The sequence below is a fragment of the Canis lupus genome, chromosome 25 (genome assembly GCF_003254725.2).
Source record: "Canis lupus dingo isolate Sandy chromosome 25, ASM325472v2, whole genome shotgun sequence".
NCBI classification, from domain to species: Eukaryota; Metazoa; Chordata; class Mammalia; order Carnivora; family Canidae; genus Canis; species Canis lupus.
In genome coordinates this window covers 12,460,627-12,475,594 of record NC_064267.1, presented here as the reverse complement: position 1 = coordinate 12,475,594, position 14,968 = coordinate 12,460,627, and positions in this window count along the sequence as shown.

Here is a 14,968-nt window from a genome sequence, read left to right as displayed (position 1 = left end):
GGGAGGCCGGATCCTGGGCTGTGTCCCGGCGCCCTGTGCTCTGGAGCCTGCGCTGTTGGATTCGCGCTCCCGGGCCGCGCAACCCCCTCCGCGGAGCCTCCGCCCGAGCCCCTCCGAGCTGCTCCTGGAACCGCGCAGCCCCCTCCGCACGGAGCCTCTTCCTCTGCCCGAGCCCCTCCGAGCTGTTCCCGGGGCCGCGCAGCCCCCTCCGCGGAGCCGCCGCCCGAGCCCCTTCAGCTGCTCCGGGTCCCGCCGGGTCCCGCCGTGCGCGCTGCAGCCCTTAGGGAGCTCGGCGCACTCTCCTGGGCGCGCAGTTGCTGTTACTGTCCCGGGGAGCCCGAGGGCATCCCCGCCCTCCTGGGTCCTGCTCCAGCTCCCCGCGAGCCCCTTTCCGCCCGGGAAGGTCGTGCAGCTCCTGCGTCTCCGGGACGGGGCTCTCCTGTCCTGGGGACACTCGCCCCGGCCTCAGCCCGGCTCCTCGCGGGGCCCCTCCCCCTTGGAGGCCTTTGTTCCTTTATTTCTTTTTCCCCGTCTTCCTACCTTGATAGAAGCGCGAACTCTTCTCACTGTAGCATTCCAGCTGGTCTCTCTTTAAATCTCAGGCCGAATTCATAGATTTTCAGGATAATTTGAAGGTTTTCTAGGTAGTTTGGTGGAGACAGGTGATTTGGAGACCCTGCTCTTCCGCCATCTTGCTCCTCCCCCCCAAAATAGACTTTAATGCAAAAAAGCATTAGCAGAGGTAATTAGGGTCATTTCCTAGTGATAAAAGAACATTTGGACAATTTCCCATTTGGGGCTATTGTTCAGTGTAGCTGGCAATGCATAATGTTCTTATAAATGTTCTTGAACCTCCAAATTGTTTTGAATATGATCAATTCTTGAGAAGATATAACAATTTTACATACCTAATAACATATAGCTTCAAACATAGAAAGCAAAAGAACCCCAACAGAACTCAAATGATAAATAGACAAATCCACAAACATAGTGGGAGGTTTTGACATGCTTCTCTCAGGAATTAACAAACAGATAAAACTTAACAAGGCTATAGACTTGGAACAACCCAATTCATCTTTCTGGAAAACAGTTTGGTATTACCTTTAAGATCCTGGATATGTGAACCCAGAATTTCCAACTCTAGGTACACATGCAGAGAAAGCCGGGCACATGTGCACCATGACTCACAGCCAAAGATATTCATCACAGCGTGGTCCATTGCCAACAGCCCTGTACAACAGCCAATTTCTCATCTACAGTCAAATGGATAAATAATCATGGTATAGTCATATGAGAGAATCATATACCTCAGTGAAAATCAATGAACAAACATAACGGTATAGATGAGGCTCAAAGGACAATGTTGAGGGAAAAGGGGCAAGATAAAAGAACACATCAAGTATGATTTTATTCCCATGCCATTTAAAAACAACTGAAGCTAGAATTTATTCTTTAAGATACACACATCAGTGATCACACTATAGAGGAAAGTAAAGAGATGTTACCAGGAGGTAGGACGATCGTTCCTCTGGGTAGAGTGGTAGGGGTTACCCAGGGGGATCTCAGGTGCAGGCTCTGTCCTACTTCTTGACTAAGCAGTGATTACCCAGGTGTTCTCTTTAGAATTCTTCATTAAACCATACCTATGCCTTTATGCAAGTATATGTATGTTGGTTGTATTCATTCACCAATAGAAGTAATGTTTCAAAAACTTAAGAAAGGCACCCCCTCGGATCTCTCCTGGCCAGAGAAAAGTTCTGCTCTCTTTCTCTGCCCCCTTCACTCTTTGCTCTTCCTCCCACCTTCAGCCTCCTCCCACATGAGTCCTCCTCCCTTCCCCCAGGGGGCCTAGGTACAGCAGGCTACAGGTCTGGCTGGGAAGGCCTCTGGCTCTGGCTTCTTCCCAGCATGTTGGCCTTTGCTGGGATGCCTCCCCGGAAGATTTAGGTGTGGGCCTGGAGGGAGTGTCCACTCGGCTTGTTTTGATTCTGGGCCCTAGGCTGCCTCCAGCCCTCCACAGGGCCAACACTAGCTTATTAGGGGCCACATTAGGCTCGCTGTCACAAAGAGCCCATATTTGTCTTCACCTCCCTGTGTTGGGCCTGTCAAAAGGAGGAATTGGGGTGTTGGGGTGGAATTCCTAGATGCAAGATCTTCAGTCCCTTCCCTCATCTGTTTCCAAAGGCCAGTACCTAGGGGTGGAGGCAAAAATGGCAAAAAATTAAGGCCAGGCCTGTAGGGTAAAATCTCTGAACCAGGCTCTTTCCATTCCTCTGCCAGAGAGAGCTAATCCTCAACAGTGACCTGATGCCTGGACATTTCCAGTCCATACTGGGGTCCCAGCCAGGTCCCAAGGCTGCCAGGAACCTCTTTCTCTCCCATCAGATTGCTGACACCTATATATAAAGTAGATTCCCATAAACAGACATTTTTCAAAAGCTTTAAAACCACAGACAGTCTACCTAAAGCCTGAGAAATGTAAGCCTTGCGCTTATTTTTCCTCTGACATGGGAACCCTGCCGAGTAGCATTCCCCAACAGCGACTGCCAAAAATGGGCAAGATCAGCCCCCACGGGCACCGGGCCATCTCCCTGATACTCTGCAGGCCCTACCACAGGCCCCTAAAGCCACCCCCCCACACACACCCGCCCATCAAGTCTGCTGCAAAGACAAACAAAAAGCAGACTCTGGGCTTCCTGACTGGGCCCTCCCCACTAAAGGGAGAAGACAACCGGAAGAGCAGAAGACAATGAGGAAACAGCTCCTAAAGGCAGGCCAACTGCTTCAGATGGTGAAGGCGGTCAAGTTCTGTCATCCCACAGCCAGAAACCAAGCTGTCTCTCTGCTAACTCACAGGAAGCTCCATCCGGCGTGGAGGACTCTGGGAGGCCTGCGGGGCCACCTCCCGGCTCCTTCCCGCCAGCCTACTACCTGCACCTCTGCTCGCACAGGTCTTCCTTCCCCAGCTCTTGTCTCTCCCGCCCTTTCCCTTCAAGCCACTCCAAAGGGCTCAGGCTCGCAGCGCTGCTTGCTGTGCGTCTTCTGGTCTCCCTTCCTCCCAGGCTTCTCCCCACCGGCCCCCCAGGCCTCCAGAGCACCTTCCAGCCCCTCTGAGGCTTGCACCCTTCCGCAGCTTGGCTTCTGGGAGCACCTCTCCCTGGGCCCCTCCCACATGGCTGACGCTTCCTTGCCTGTCCCCTGTGTGGCTTTTAGCTTCCACTCTTGCCCCTCATTCTCACTCCATTCTCTTCATTCAGCAGCGGGGTGACCTTTTAAACATAGAAATCAGACCCGGCCAGTCTCCTTCTCTTTCTCAGAAATAACCCAGTGGCTGCTTCTCGTTTGCAGGATCAGATCCAAAGTCTTTTCCGGGGCCCCCATGCCCTGGATGACCCCAGGGTTCACCTTAGCCTTTGTCTCCAGGCAGGTTGGCCTTCTTTCTCTTCCTTAAGTACCAGCTCAGGCCCAGCTCGGGGTGTCAGCCTCATCGGACCCTCTGTCCCAAAGAGTCTCCCCTAGATATCCCCATGGCTGCCCCCGGAGCAGCCACTCTGCTTCCTCACTGGCAAGGCCTGTCCTATGACTGCCTGTCCCCCGCCCCACCCCCCATCACGAGTCTGCTTACGCTGAGTTCATACATGTGCATGGTGGTATACATTACGTACAGCGTATTATATGCCGTTCTCCACCGTCACCTTCACCAGAATGTTCATCTGAGGGCAGGGATGTTGTTGGCCTTATTCATTTCTGCATTCCCAGAATCGAGAATTCTGACACACAGTAGGCGCTCAATAAATCTATGTTACATGATGAACCAAGGATAAAAATACATATTATATACTTTAAACATTTAACTTAAAAAACATATATCATTTATTTATCAATATTTTAAAATATATACATATATTTCTTTAAAGTAAACTCTATGCCCACATGGGGCTCCAACTCAACCCCAAGATCAAGAGTCACAGGTTCTACTGACTGCCAGCTAGGCACCCCTATTTGCCAATATTTGGACATAGGGCCAAAGCCCTTTCTTTGAGCCTGGTGCTCTCACTGGGGATCCTTGCTGTCTCTGTTTTGCATAACTCACACCTATACTGTGTTATCCACAATTTTAAATCTCAACTTCTTTAAAGTGACATGAAATCTTAGTCTTGAAAAGGACTTTTGCTATAGAATTCTTCTATATTCTTATTTACCCCAATCTCTACACACTTAAAGCAAATCTTTAAGTCAATTTGCTTTCACTGAGTCTTTCCAAATAATTTCACTTAGTTCTCAAGGAAATAACGCTTTCTTTTCATACTCATTGTATTGGCTTACATAATATTAAGTTGGGATGACATAGTAGGTAATTAAATCACTTAATTACTATAACACGTATTGCGAGTATAACTGGTTTAGGAGTAGACACCACTCAATTCAAAGGGGGTGCGGGTCAGCTGGAGGGTGGTGATGTTCACTGGGCCTGGAGAGGCCGCTATGAGGAGGGTGGAAAATAGAACCTATTCTGCAATATAAAAATCCTGGCAAAAGCACATGGCCACTGGGATGGAAACCAGCATGGACCCCACCCAAGAGAATGGGCAAAGCAAAATTAGGTCAGCCAGATGCAACAAGGATCCAAACAGAACCCAGGCAAGAAATTTCCTTCGGCCCCTCCCGGCTAAGGAAATAGCCAACATGCAAAGTTAGTCCACAGCCACGATGAAAGCTGGGTTTTGATAAATGTAATTATCCCATATCATCAATTAATAAACTGAACATAGTTCTCACTCTCTGGTAAGAATGACTGAACAGTGATTCTCCATCCTGAGTAAATTATTCCCTTCAGGTATTTTGAGTGCTGAACCCAGAGTGACACTAACTTCTGACTCTTGCTTTCTTCACCTGGTAACATTTTATGCCAAACCCAGACGTCTCAACCACCTTGTTGCTGTGCCCATTTGTGACCATGTGCTCTTGGGGATGTTGGCCTTGGCTATGGACCTCATCCCAACCACATTCACCATCCTGTCATTCACCGGGGCCCTCTGCCTAGTGGCGAGGGAACTGTGAGCTCAGTAATGGGCTCTGAAACCAGTGTCAGGGACACCTGGGTGGCTCAGCAGTTAGCATCTGCCTTTGGCTTAGGTCATGGTCCCAGGATCCAGGGTCAAGTCCTGCATGAGGCTCCCTGCAGGTAGCCTACTTTTCCCTCTGCCTATATCTCTGCCTCTCTCTGTCTCTCATGAATAAATTTAAAAAATTAAAAAAATAAAAACAGTGTCAGATGTTTATGACCCTGCAGGCATTTTAGCCACAGCTTTCAAACCCTCCCGTGGAATGAGAAGGATGAAGGTCAAAGCCAAAATATTTTCCTTTGGGGCGCTTCCACATATATTTATGACCCTTGCTTTCATCAGACCATAGCTGAACTTCACACCCTGCCCTTTCTGGTGCATTGGAAAGTCGGTTTGTTATATGCAGATGTGAGCTAGTTCTACTGCTCTGACTCACATTATGGGGCCCACTTCAGAATGACCTGATGGTGGTGGCATGCAGGGGAGACCCCAAAGCACACAGAAAGGGCTGTTTCAGCTGCAAACCCTGGACGTGCCCCTTAAGCCCATTCTCAGATGAGAAGGGGCCAGGTGGGAAGATAGCGCTTCCAGTGTGCCTGAAGGGCACATGCCTTCGATGAGCCGTCAAACCAGATGCCAGGCAACATTAAACGGTGTGACCACTTCCTCTGCTCTGAGTCATTTCTTCATCACTTGGCTGCCTTTGGAGTTTGCTTAAAGGGAGAATACGCTGTTCAGGCCAATGCACGTACTTGGTCTCTTTGGCGGGTATATTTTTAATTATAAATTAATAGCCTCTCCATTTCCTGTTCAGCCTGTGGTCTGAGACCAATCACCTTGAAGGTCTAACAAGACGGTTTCTGAACTTGTAAGGCTTAAGGCCAGACCCCAGATAAACATCTCTGCAAGGCTTCCTGGCATGCGGTCAGCCAGTCCTACTTGATGAGAATGAGGGTAGGGTCCTCAGCCCTGGCACAGCAGTGTATCCAGACACACAGCCTCAGCTCAAATCAATTACAAGCAGAACCTTTGGAGGCAAGACCAGAACAGTGGCCTGTTTTAGAAGCTCCCCAGGAGATGCTGAGCTGCCAGAGTTGAGAACCACTGGCTAAGTGTATCTAAGATGAGCCCTCAGGTTCTGGAACCAATGTAATCCTTTGATCTGTATTCTACTAAGCACTTGTAGTATTATTAGCTACCATATACCGAAGTCCCAATATGTGCCAAGTACTATGTCATGTACTTTCATATACAGTATCCGAAACCTAAAAACAATCCTGTAAAGTAGATATTGTTATTCCCATTTTTAAGTGTTTTTTTTTTTTTTAACTTTTTAGCTAAGAAGACAGACTCAGAATGGGTAAATTGAACAAAACTCGCACAGCTGGCTCAGTAAAAAGCCAGTATCTCCATCCAGATTTATCTGATTCTGAAGTCCAAACTTTCCCTATTAGGGACATGTTGTCTCTTAGCTTTAGTGACTATAAGAACTATGGTTTGAATGCTCAGATTCAAAGTGCTTTTTTCCCAAACCCCAAGTTCCATCCATAGAAAATCTGGGCCGGAAAAAAAAAAGAAAATCTGGGCCGGGAAGATTGTTCCTCCGGAGGCTATTGACATGAGAATAACTGTCTGTTCAAGAGGCTTAACACATTTGTTATTGTAATCTATTTTTGAACAGCAAACTAGAGGATAATTTTGAGATAAATTACATTTGTGTTTTTTGACTCAAGGGGCCAATGTTATTGTTTATGTAACAACCCATCCTCTTTGCTTATTTTAATCCTTGAGGAAACAGTTACCTTCCACACTAACTCACTCTGGCCCTGATTTTGGAGACTTATTGCAATGCCTGGATTTGACCACTTTATGCACGGGACAGTGGAATTAGGTGCATAAAACGTTGAAACGGAGGAGAGCCCTTCTAATTGCACAAGTAACTCCTGAGGGATAGAGCATCCCTGATATTACCCGAAGTGAACTTATGGGGATGAGGCCTCCCTTCACTCTCCACACCCCCAGATTGACAGCTGTGTTTGGCGTCATCACAGGGTTGGCTGCACCAGCTCTGGGTTCTATCACAACCGTGACAAAACCAAGGAGCTGAGCTGAGCTATCCAAACATGAGCACACATGGAACTTTGAAAGCACACGTTGCTTATGAAGGTAACATCCCCCTGTAAACTGGGCAAGGAGGCTTCCACAGTCAAGGCCAACGAGGAGTGCAGTGTTGAGGGTATAATCCACGGTGTGGGTGCAAGAGGAATTCTCATAGCAACACGGACGTTTTACTCAGCTTTATAAGTTTGTAATGATCTCTCAGTTGGGGCGCTGCTGGGGTACTCCCAGCCTGAACTCTGAGATACTACTCCATGGAAACAACTGATAAATACAATGGTGAGCACAGTGCCTCAGGTTTCATGGGAGGTCCATAAACATTTGTGGAGTCAGTGAGCAAGCTGGGGACGGAGACGGCATGTCCCTCAGGACTTTTTGTATTTATTGCATTACTGCGTTATATAAATCTCACAATGATTCCCAAGTGAGGAAATGGAGCTCCAGGGAGCACATAGCTAATAGGCGGTGGAACCAATCTCCAAACCAGTTCTGACTGCCTCTGGGCCTCACGCTCCTCTCTGCACCACCTACTAAGAGTACGGCAAGAGAGGGCTTGGCGTCTGTCGGGGATGATGGGCTCCGACACGTGCCCAGCTGCCCTCCCCAAATAAGGTCCTGGAGTGGCCCCTTGAGAGTCAGCTCGCACCCGGCCGTCTGCAGGGCCCTGCGGCGCTGCGGCCCGGGCGCCGGGGGCTGGAGATCGGGAGCCGGTGGCCCAAGGCCAAGCGGCCAAGCGCAGCCGGTCAGCGGAGACGGAAGGAAGCGACCACGTCCCGCTGAGCAATCGCTGAGGCTTCCTGAAGGGCTGCTGTTCCAGAGGGGCCTCCGAGAGAAGCGGAGGCAGAGGCGGAGGCGGAGGCCGTGGCAGCTCAAAGCCCCCAGAGCCAGAGCGGCGAGCTTAGGCGAGCTTAGGGCCGGGACGGCCGCCGCGCGTCTGTGGCGTCCAAGCCTGGTCCCCGCAGTCCTGGCCTCAGCCTCCCCGGCATCGGCAGTGGCCCCGCCCGCGCCCGCGCCCGCGCCCGCTCACCTCCCACAGCCTCATCCCCTGGGCTGCGCTGCGACGTGAGAAGCAACGCCTCGTCGTGGCTGCCACGCGGCCCTCCGCACCCCTGGGAACAAGCTGCCGTGCCCCCGGGGCAGGGCCACCCAGATTCTCGCACACGGAAGCGCTCCGCGAACACCGGCCCTGGGTCTTAGTGTCTGGGGTGCACCGAGCCGTCCGACAGGACAGCAGGCAGGGCACGGGCGGAGGAGTCTTCATCCAGAGACCTGGCACCATTCGGTACCTGTGAGACGTCCCTCGGCCTCGCGGGCCCTTCCCAGGGAAACAGAGGAGGCAACGGCCACGGCACAGGGGAGAGGTGAGGGTAAAGGCCGTATGCCCAAAAGCAGGCTGGACAACGCCTGCCACGTGTAAACGTTATGGGACCCGGCCGCTTCCGGAGCCCACTCCAGGCCTCCTAGCCCTTTCGGAGGCAAGATGGTACAAGTGGGGTAGTTCTCCAACTGAAGCCTAGAGAGTACATGCGTTCCGGGGGATGCTGCTAGTGTCTGATGAGGACACGTCAAAAGATCATTTCTGAACTGTATTGTAACAGCCCTACAAGAAAAACGTTAAGCACTGCTATAGGGCTGTCCGTGCTAGTTTTCAATAAGGTGCAGCGGAGACAGAGGAGCTCGGCAATTCCATCAGTGCAGGCCTGGGCTCAGGAACAGACAGGCAGATGGAGGAAACTGAGGAAACCCAAAGAGCTACAAGCTCTTTCAGTACACGACACAGATGGCGTTTTATCAACTCAATGGGGAAAAGACATTTTACTTGGTGAATGGCACTGAAAAAACTAGCTAGCTGTTGGATTTCCTCCTTCATTCCATACTTTCAGATTCTATGATATGGGGGCACCTGGATGGCTCAGTCCTTTGGCTCAGATCATGATCCTGGGGTTCTGTGATCGAGCCCCTCATCAGGCCTCTGCTCAGTGGGGAGCCTGCTTCTCCCACTCCCTCTGCCTCCTGCTCATGCACTCTCTCTGCCAAATAAATGAATAAAAATCTTTAAAAAAATTCTATGATGTGCACAGAAAAGGGATGTTAATTTTTTTTAAAGATTTTATTTATTTATTCATGAGAGAGACAGAGAGAGAGAGAGAGGCAGAAACACAGGCAGACGGAGAAGCAGGCTCCACGCAGGGAGCTTGACACGGGACTCGATCCCAGGTCTCCAGGATCAGGCCCTGGGCTGAAGGCGGTGCTAAACCGCTGAGCCACCCGGGCTGCCCCAGATGTTAATAATTTTTTAAGTCATTTTTAAAACCCCTACCTAATGACTCTTCAAACTTTCACACTCCGCAAAAACTTGCTGTTTAAACACAGCAGTAAAGCCATGTGTGTTCAGGACTCCCCGTGAATCAGCCACAAGACCTCATTCTGCACTGGGAGCTTGTTCCTATTGCAGGGCTTATGTGTTTGCTATTCATCCTAGGGGCCGGAATGCTCTCCACCCAGCACTTCCCACAGCTGGCTCTCCCCCTTCCAGTTCAGCTCAAATGTCACCTCTTCAGAGAGGCCCTCCTGTTACCCCATATGGATGGCAGGCCTCTCCGGTTCAGTCACCACAGCACATGCCCTGCTCATTCCCTTCCTACACATCACGGTATCTCATGCTGTGTTGTTTGCCCCCGTTAGGGGATACATTCCTTGGAGGCAGCCAATCTCATTTGCTTCTTCATTGCCTGGAATAGTGCTGAGCACAAATTACCTGCTTAACACATATTTCTTGAATGGAGCAATGAATGAATGACCCCTTCAGTTTAAGTATCAGTCTAGTGTCTGATTAACACTCATTTTCAAGGAAGCTGACTTGTTTTTTTCTCTTAACCATAATAGAACCTTGTTTTCAACCTTCTGTTTTATTATTTTAATTTTTTAAAGATTTTGTTAGAGAGAGAGCAGAGGCCAAGGGAGAAGCAGGCTCCCCACTGATCCAGGGCTGGATCCTAGGACCCTGGGATCGTGACCTGAGCCGAAGGTAGAAGCTCAACCAACTGAGACACCAAGACGTCCCATCTTGTTTTATTCTTTTTTTTGTTTGTTTTTTTAAGATTTTATTTTATTTATTTATTCCCAAGGGACACACACACACACACACACACACACACACACACAGAGGCAGAGACACAGGCAGAGAGAGAAGCAGGCTCCATGCAGGGAGCCTGATGCGGGACTCGATCCTGGAGCTCCAGGATCACACCCTGGGCTGAAGGCAGATGCTTAACCGCTGAGCCATCCAGGCATCCCCCATCTTGTTTTATTCTTAAATGCCTACCCACCTGTGCTTGGTCTGTATCTTATATATCTTGAGTTTGAGACCTTATTTAATACTTTGACACCAAAAAATGACAGATATTGCCTCCAAACCACAGCTTCTTTGTTGACTTTCTGATGCACACTTAACCTACCAGTCCCACGCTCAGGAGTTTATGGTGGACTGTCAAAGGGCATAGGGGCTCCAGCAGTCAGTGTTCTGTCTACACAGACTGCAGAAGGGAAGCACCTGTGTGGGCTGCTCTCTCTGTACAAGACAACACGCCCTCTCCCTGCTTCTAGCTCATGTGCTCATAGCAGACCCAGAGACTTAGCCGTGGGAAGACTAATCCCAGTGGCTGTGACCTCCCCTTGCACAATGTGACCTGCTCCCAACATCTTTCCCTATTGGCATCTCCAGGCCCTGAATTCCTTCCTGTTCTTTCCATCTTTCCTCTGCACCCTGCACTCCTAATGAGGGGCATCGCCAAAATGCTTTTACCCAATAAATACGCTCTCTAGATGGCAGATCTCTTCAACGAAGTCAAACAGAGAAGAAACAGGAGGTTAACTGTGGCAGGCCGTATTTCCCAAAGACAGGCCCAGGATCTCCCTCCCACCTGTTCTTCAGCACTGGCACCAGGTGGTATTTGAAGCTGTGGGAGTAGATGAGGAGGCTGCCCAGAAGTGTGAAGAGAAGGGAGTAAATGGCCTAGAAAAGAACCCTGGAGAACACAAACCCCCGAGGGCCAAGCGGAAGCCATCCCCCCCCCCCAACTTCCACAGCTAATCCTTCCGTCACATCCTTTAGATTCTACCTCAGTATTTTGTGTCCCCCCACCCCACCCCACCTTCCATTCCTGCTGCTGTCACCCTGTCCAGGTTCTCGTGCCTTCTCCATCGGATTACTACAGGATTCTCATTGGTCTTCCCCCTCCAGTTGGGAGGGATTGACGTTCACACTGCAACTAAACTGATCTTCCCCAAATGTCATTCTGATAGTCATCTACTTGAAATCCTTCACAAGTGCCCTACGTCCATTTTCATAAAATCCAAACTTACTAGCTTAATAAATCAGGCCTCTTGGATTTAGAACTCTTTCTTCATATTGCCAAATGCACTCTACCCAAATATGCAATGCTCTTCTGTGCCAGGTGCCTTCCCGATTCCTTTTTCTTTTCTTTTTTTTTTTTTTTTTCGATTCCTGTTTCTTTATACGTGGGCTGCCTCCCCCTCTCTCCCTTCCTGGATCCACATAAGGATCCACTTCTTGAAAGCTCAGTTCAAGTAGCATTTCCTCTGGGAGGCCTTCTCTGCCCAGCAATCTGATTTAGATGCTCTTCCTCTGTGTTCCCACATTATCTTATTTATGTTCCCATTATGGCTCTCAACACTCTGTATCATTGCAATTAATTATTGATTTCTGGTTCTTTCGCTGAACTGAATATACAAAGTCTCGTTGAACTTTGTGTCCTCAGCAACTGGCATACAGTAGACAGTAAATATGTACTGAATAAACACACCATTGCTAACATTCATTGAGCACTTTAAAAGTTATCCTCACTCCCTGAATCCTCGTCCACACTATGCGTGAAGTAGACACCACCAAATTTCTCTATTTTACAGACGAGGGCTGACGCACAGGAGTTTACTCAAACGAACACAAGGACTGGTGGGGTTGGGCTGTGAAGGTAGTCTGCCTCTTTGCTCTTAACCACACTACACTATCTCTAAATAACTCCTTCAGAACATTTTTTTAAAAAGACTATTTATTCCTGAGAGATACAGAGACATAGGCAGTGGGAGAAGCAGGCTCCCTGGGGAGAGCCTGATGTGGGACTCCAGGATCATGCCCTAGGCCGAAGGCGGTGCTAAACCGCTGAGCCACCCAGGGAATCCCCTTTTTTCTAAATGAACTTATGTTCTACACTGTAAGCTCCATGAGAACAGAAATTGTGTCTTAGACATCTTTATGTCCTTTGCAGCAACACATACGATGCTTTTCCCATAAGGACTCCTTCCCATAATTCATTAAGTATCTAAGAAATTAGTGTGGGGTTTCAGCCCAAGTTTCTAGACAACACTATCTGAGCAAATACTGCCCTGAAGTGTACTAAGTATCTCAACTCCATTTCACAACATTCCTACATGACAGTAGTACTTCTGCCATTTTATGAATGAGGGATATGGGCTCAGGGGGTTACATAACTTGCTTGAGGTCCAGAGTCTGGAAGGGTCAGCTCGCTGTCTATTCCAGTGCATGTGAGGATGTGACACGCAAGGAAGGCAGTAAATGTTATGGTCACCACCAAGTGATCAACAGTTCAGGTCCAGCCTGGTGCTGGGAAAGACACCAGGAGACCTTTGCCAGAGCCACTTGGCAGAGATTCTTCTGGAGAGACACACCAAGTGAGATTGAAGAGGGTTTGGAGCCTCCCACCTCTGATGGGACTGCCCCACCTGCACCCCACAGAAGGCAGTAATTGCGGGCAGGTTCTTCAGATCTCTCTAGACTGGGCTTTCATCTATCCAGCATTATATTTGTTTTGCAAAACTTCTTTCCACAAGTTTCCAAGTTGCCTGTCAACTGCATTTTTTTCCCCTTATCCTGAGGCGTCTCAGGGTCCTTAAAATTTATCAGCTTTCCATAAAAGGGAGTTTTTGTTTTTTTAATGCCAGAGCAAATGATACAGACATAATTACTTCCAATAAAAGCTTTTAAAAGGCCCCCAACAGGGGATCCCTGGGTGGCACAGCGGTTTAGCGCCTGCCTTTGGCCCAGGGCGCGATCCTGGAGACCCGGAATCGAATCCCACGTCAGGCTCCCAGTGCATGGAGCCTGCTTCTCCCTCTGCCTGTGTCTCTGCCTGTGTGTGCGACTATCATTAAAAAAAAAAAAAAAGGCACCCAACGTTCTTCAACATGAGGCTGCAAATTTTATGTCTGTCCTGTTATTAAATGTCTCAAAATCACTGCAGACTTTATTGAGACATTCAATGAGTTCAGTAATTACCTCAGAAGTGCAATAGTCATTTCAGCTTTTTACCAAATCTTAAATTCTAAAGTCAAAGCTTTGTACATGTGGCATACAGGGGTACATCCTGAGCATATGAATTCCTAGTGGTGTACATGCCACCATGGCCAGGCCTGCCCAAACTGCCAGGCAATTGTCGGTATTAAAATCAAGTGCTTAGAAACAAATTGTGGTACTTCTGTACCATGCGGCACCCCCATGATCTGACCCCCAAGCCTGGTCCTCTCTGTGGGCTCCTAGCAAAAGGCTTCTCTCCTCCCAGTTGTGTGAGCCAGAAGTCCTCCCAGATATGCCTCTTCCCTCGCCCCCCTCCAGCTAGCCTAATGACCAGTCCTGTCCCACCTGAGGCCTCATCACATCCACTCTGGCTCCTTCCACACCCCTCTTCACACCACAGCCAGGAGTTATCTTCTCAGAGTACAAATCTCCCCACCCCTTCCTGCTTTGGTGTAAGATCATAAACCTTATCCCAGTTTGTAACTTTGCTTTCAGTAAATTAATGTAATTTCAAAGCAGTTCCAATCCATAGCTGTATATGGAGTGTATACAGCATATATGATGTACAGAAATCAGACACTACAATGCCCCTGCTGTGTTCATGACAGGGATTTAAAAATATATCTGATCTTTTGAACAGAGTGCAACAACTGCTAAGAGTTTTAGAATGTTAAATATATGGAACACTGGGGCAAAAGGGGGGCTTACCTGTAGTTGTATTTTCTGAGGTTTCCATCATTACATCTAATAATCTAATCCACTGACATGCAATTTTGCATTTACCTTCCTCATCATTCTATCATCCTTGCTTTTTTCCTGAAAATCCATGCAAAACTGGCAGGTTAAACAAAACTAGCCAGTAGAAGTCCAGCCAAGAAAATGTCATTTCCGCAGCCTAAAATAAATACCATTTGGAAAATGGTTTCGACCGAGGGGAAAAGGTACCAGCAAACCAAAGTTTCAGTTAAAAACAACACAACTGGGTAGCCCGGGTGGCTCAGCAGTTTAGCGCCGCCGTTAGCCCAGGGGGTGATCCTGGAGACCCAGGATCAAGTCCCACACTGGGCTTCCTGCGTGGTGCCTGCTTCTCCCTCTGCCTGTGTCTCTGCCTCTCTCTCTGTGTGTGTCTCATGAATAAATAAATAAAATCTTTAAGAACAAAACAACACATCCAATCATTGCATTTATCATCCCAAACTGTGAGCAGATAGCATGATTTCACTCTCTTGTTTCTGGGCCTTGCAGTAGTCCGAGACTGTAATGACATGGTTGAGTATAGTAAAATCAAGATTCTACTTTATCCTTCTGCAATTTTACTTAGAAAGGACTCAACAAATGATTTCCCAGACTTGTTGAGTGAGGTGTCCTTCATTTAAGGTAAGCAGGTCGTTTTGAGTATGTCTTGAGTCAGCCACAATTCAAAAGTCCCTAAATCCAAAGGACCCAAAGG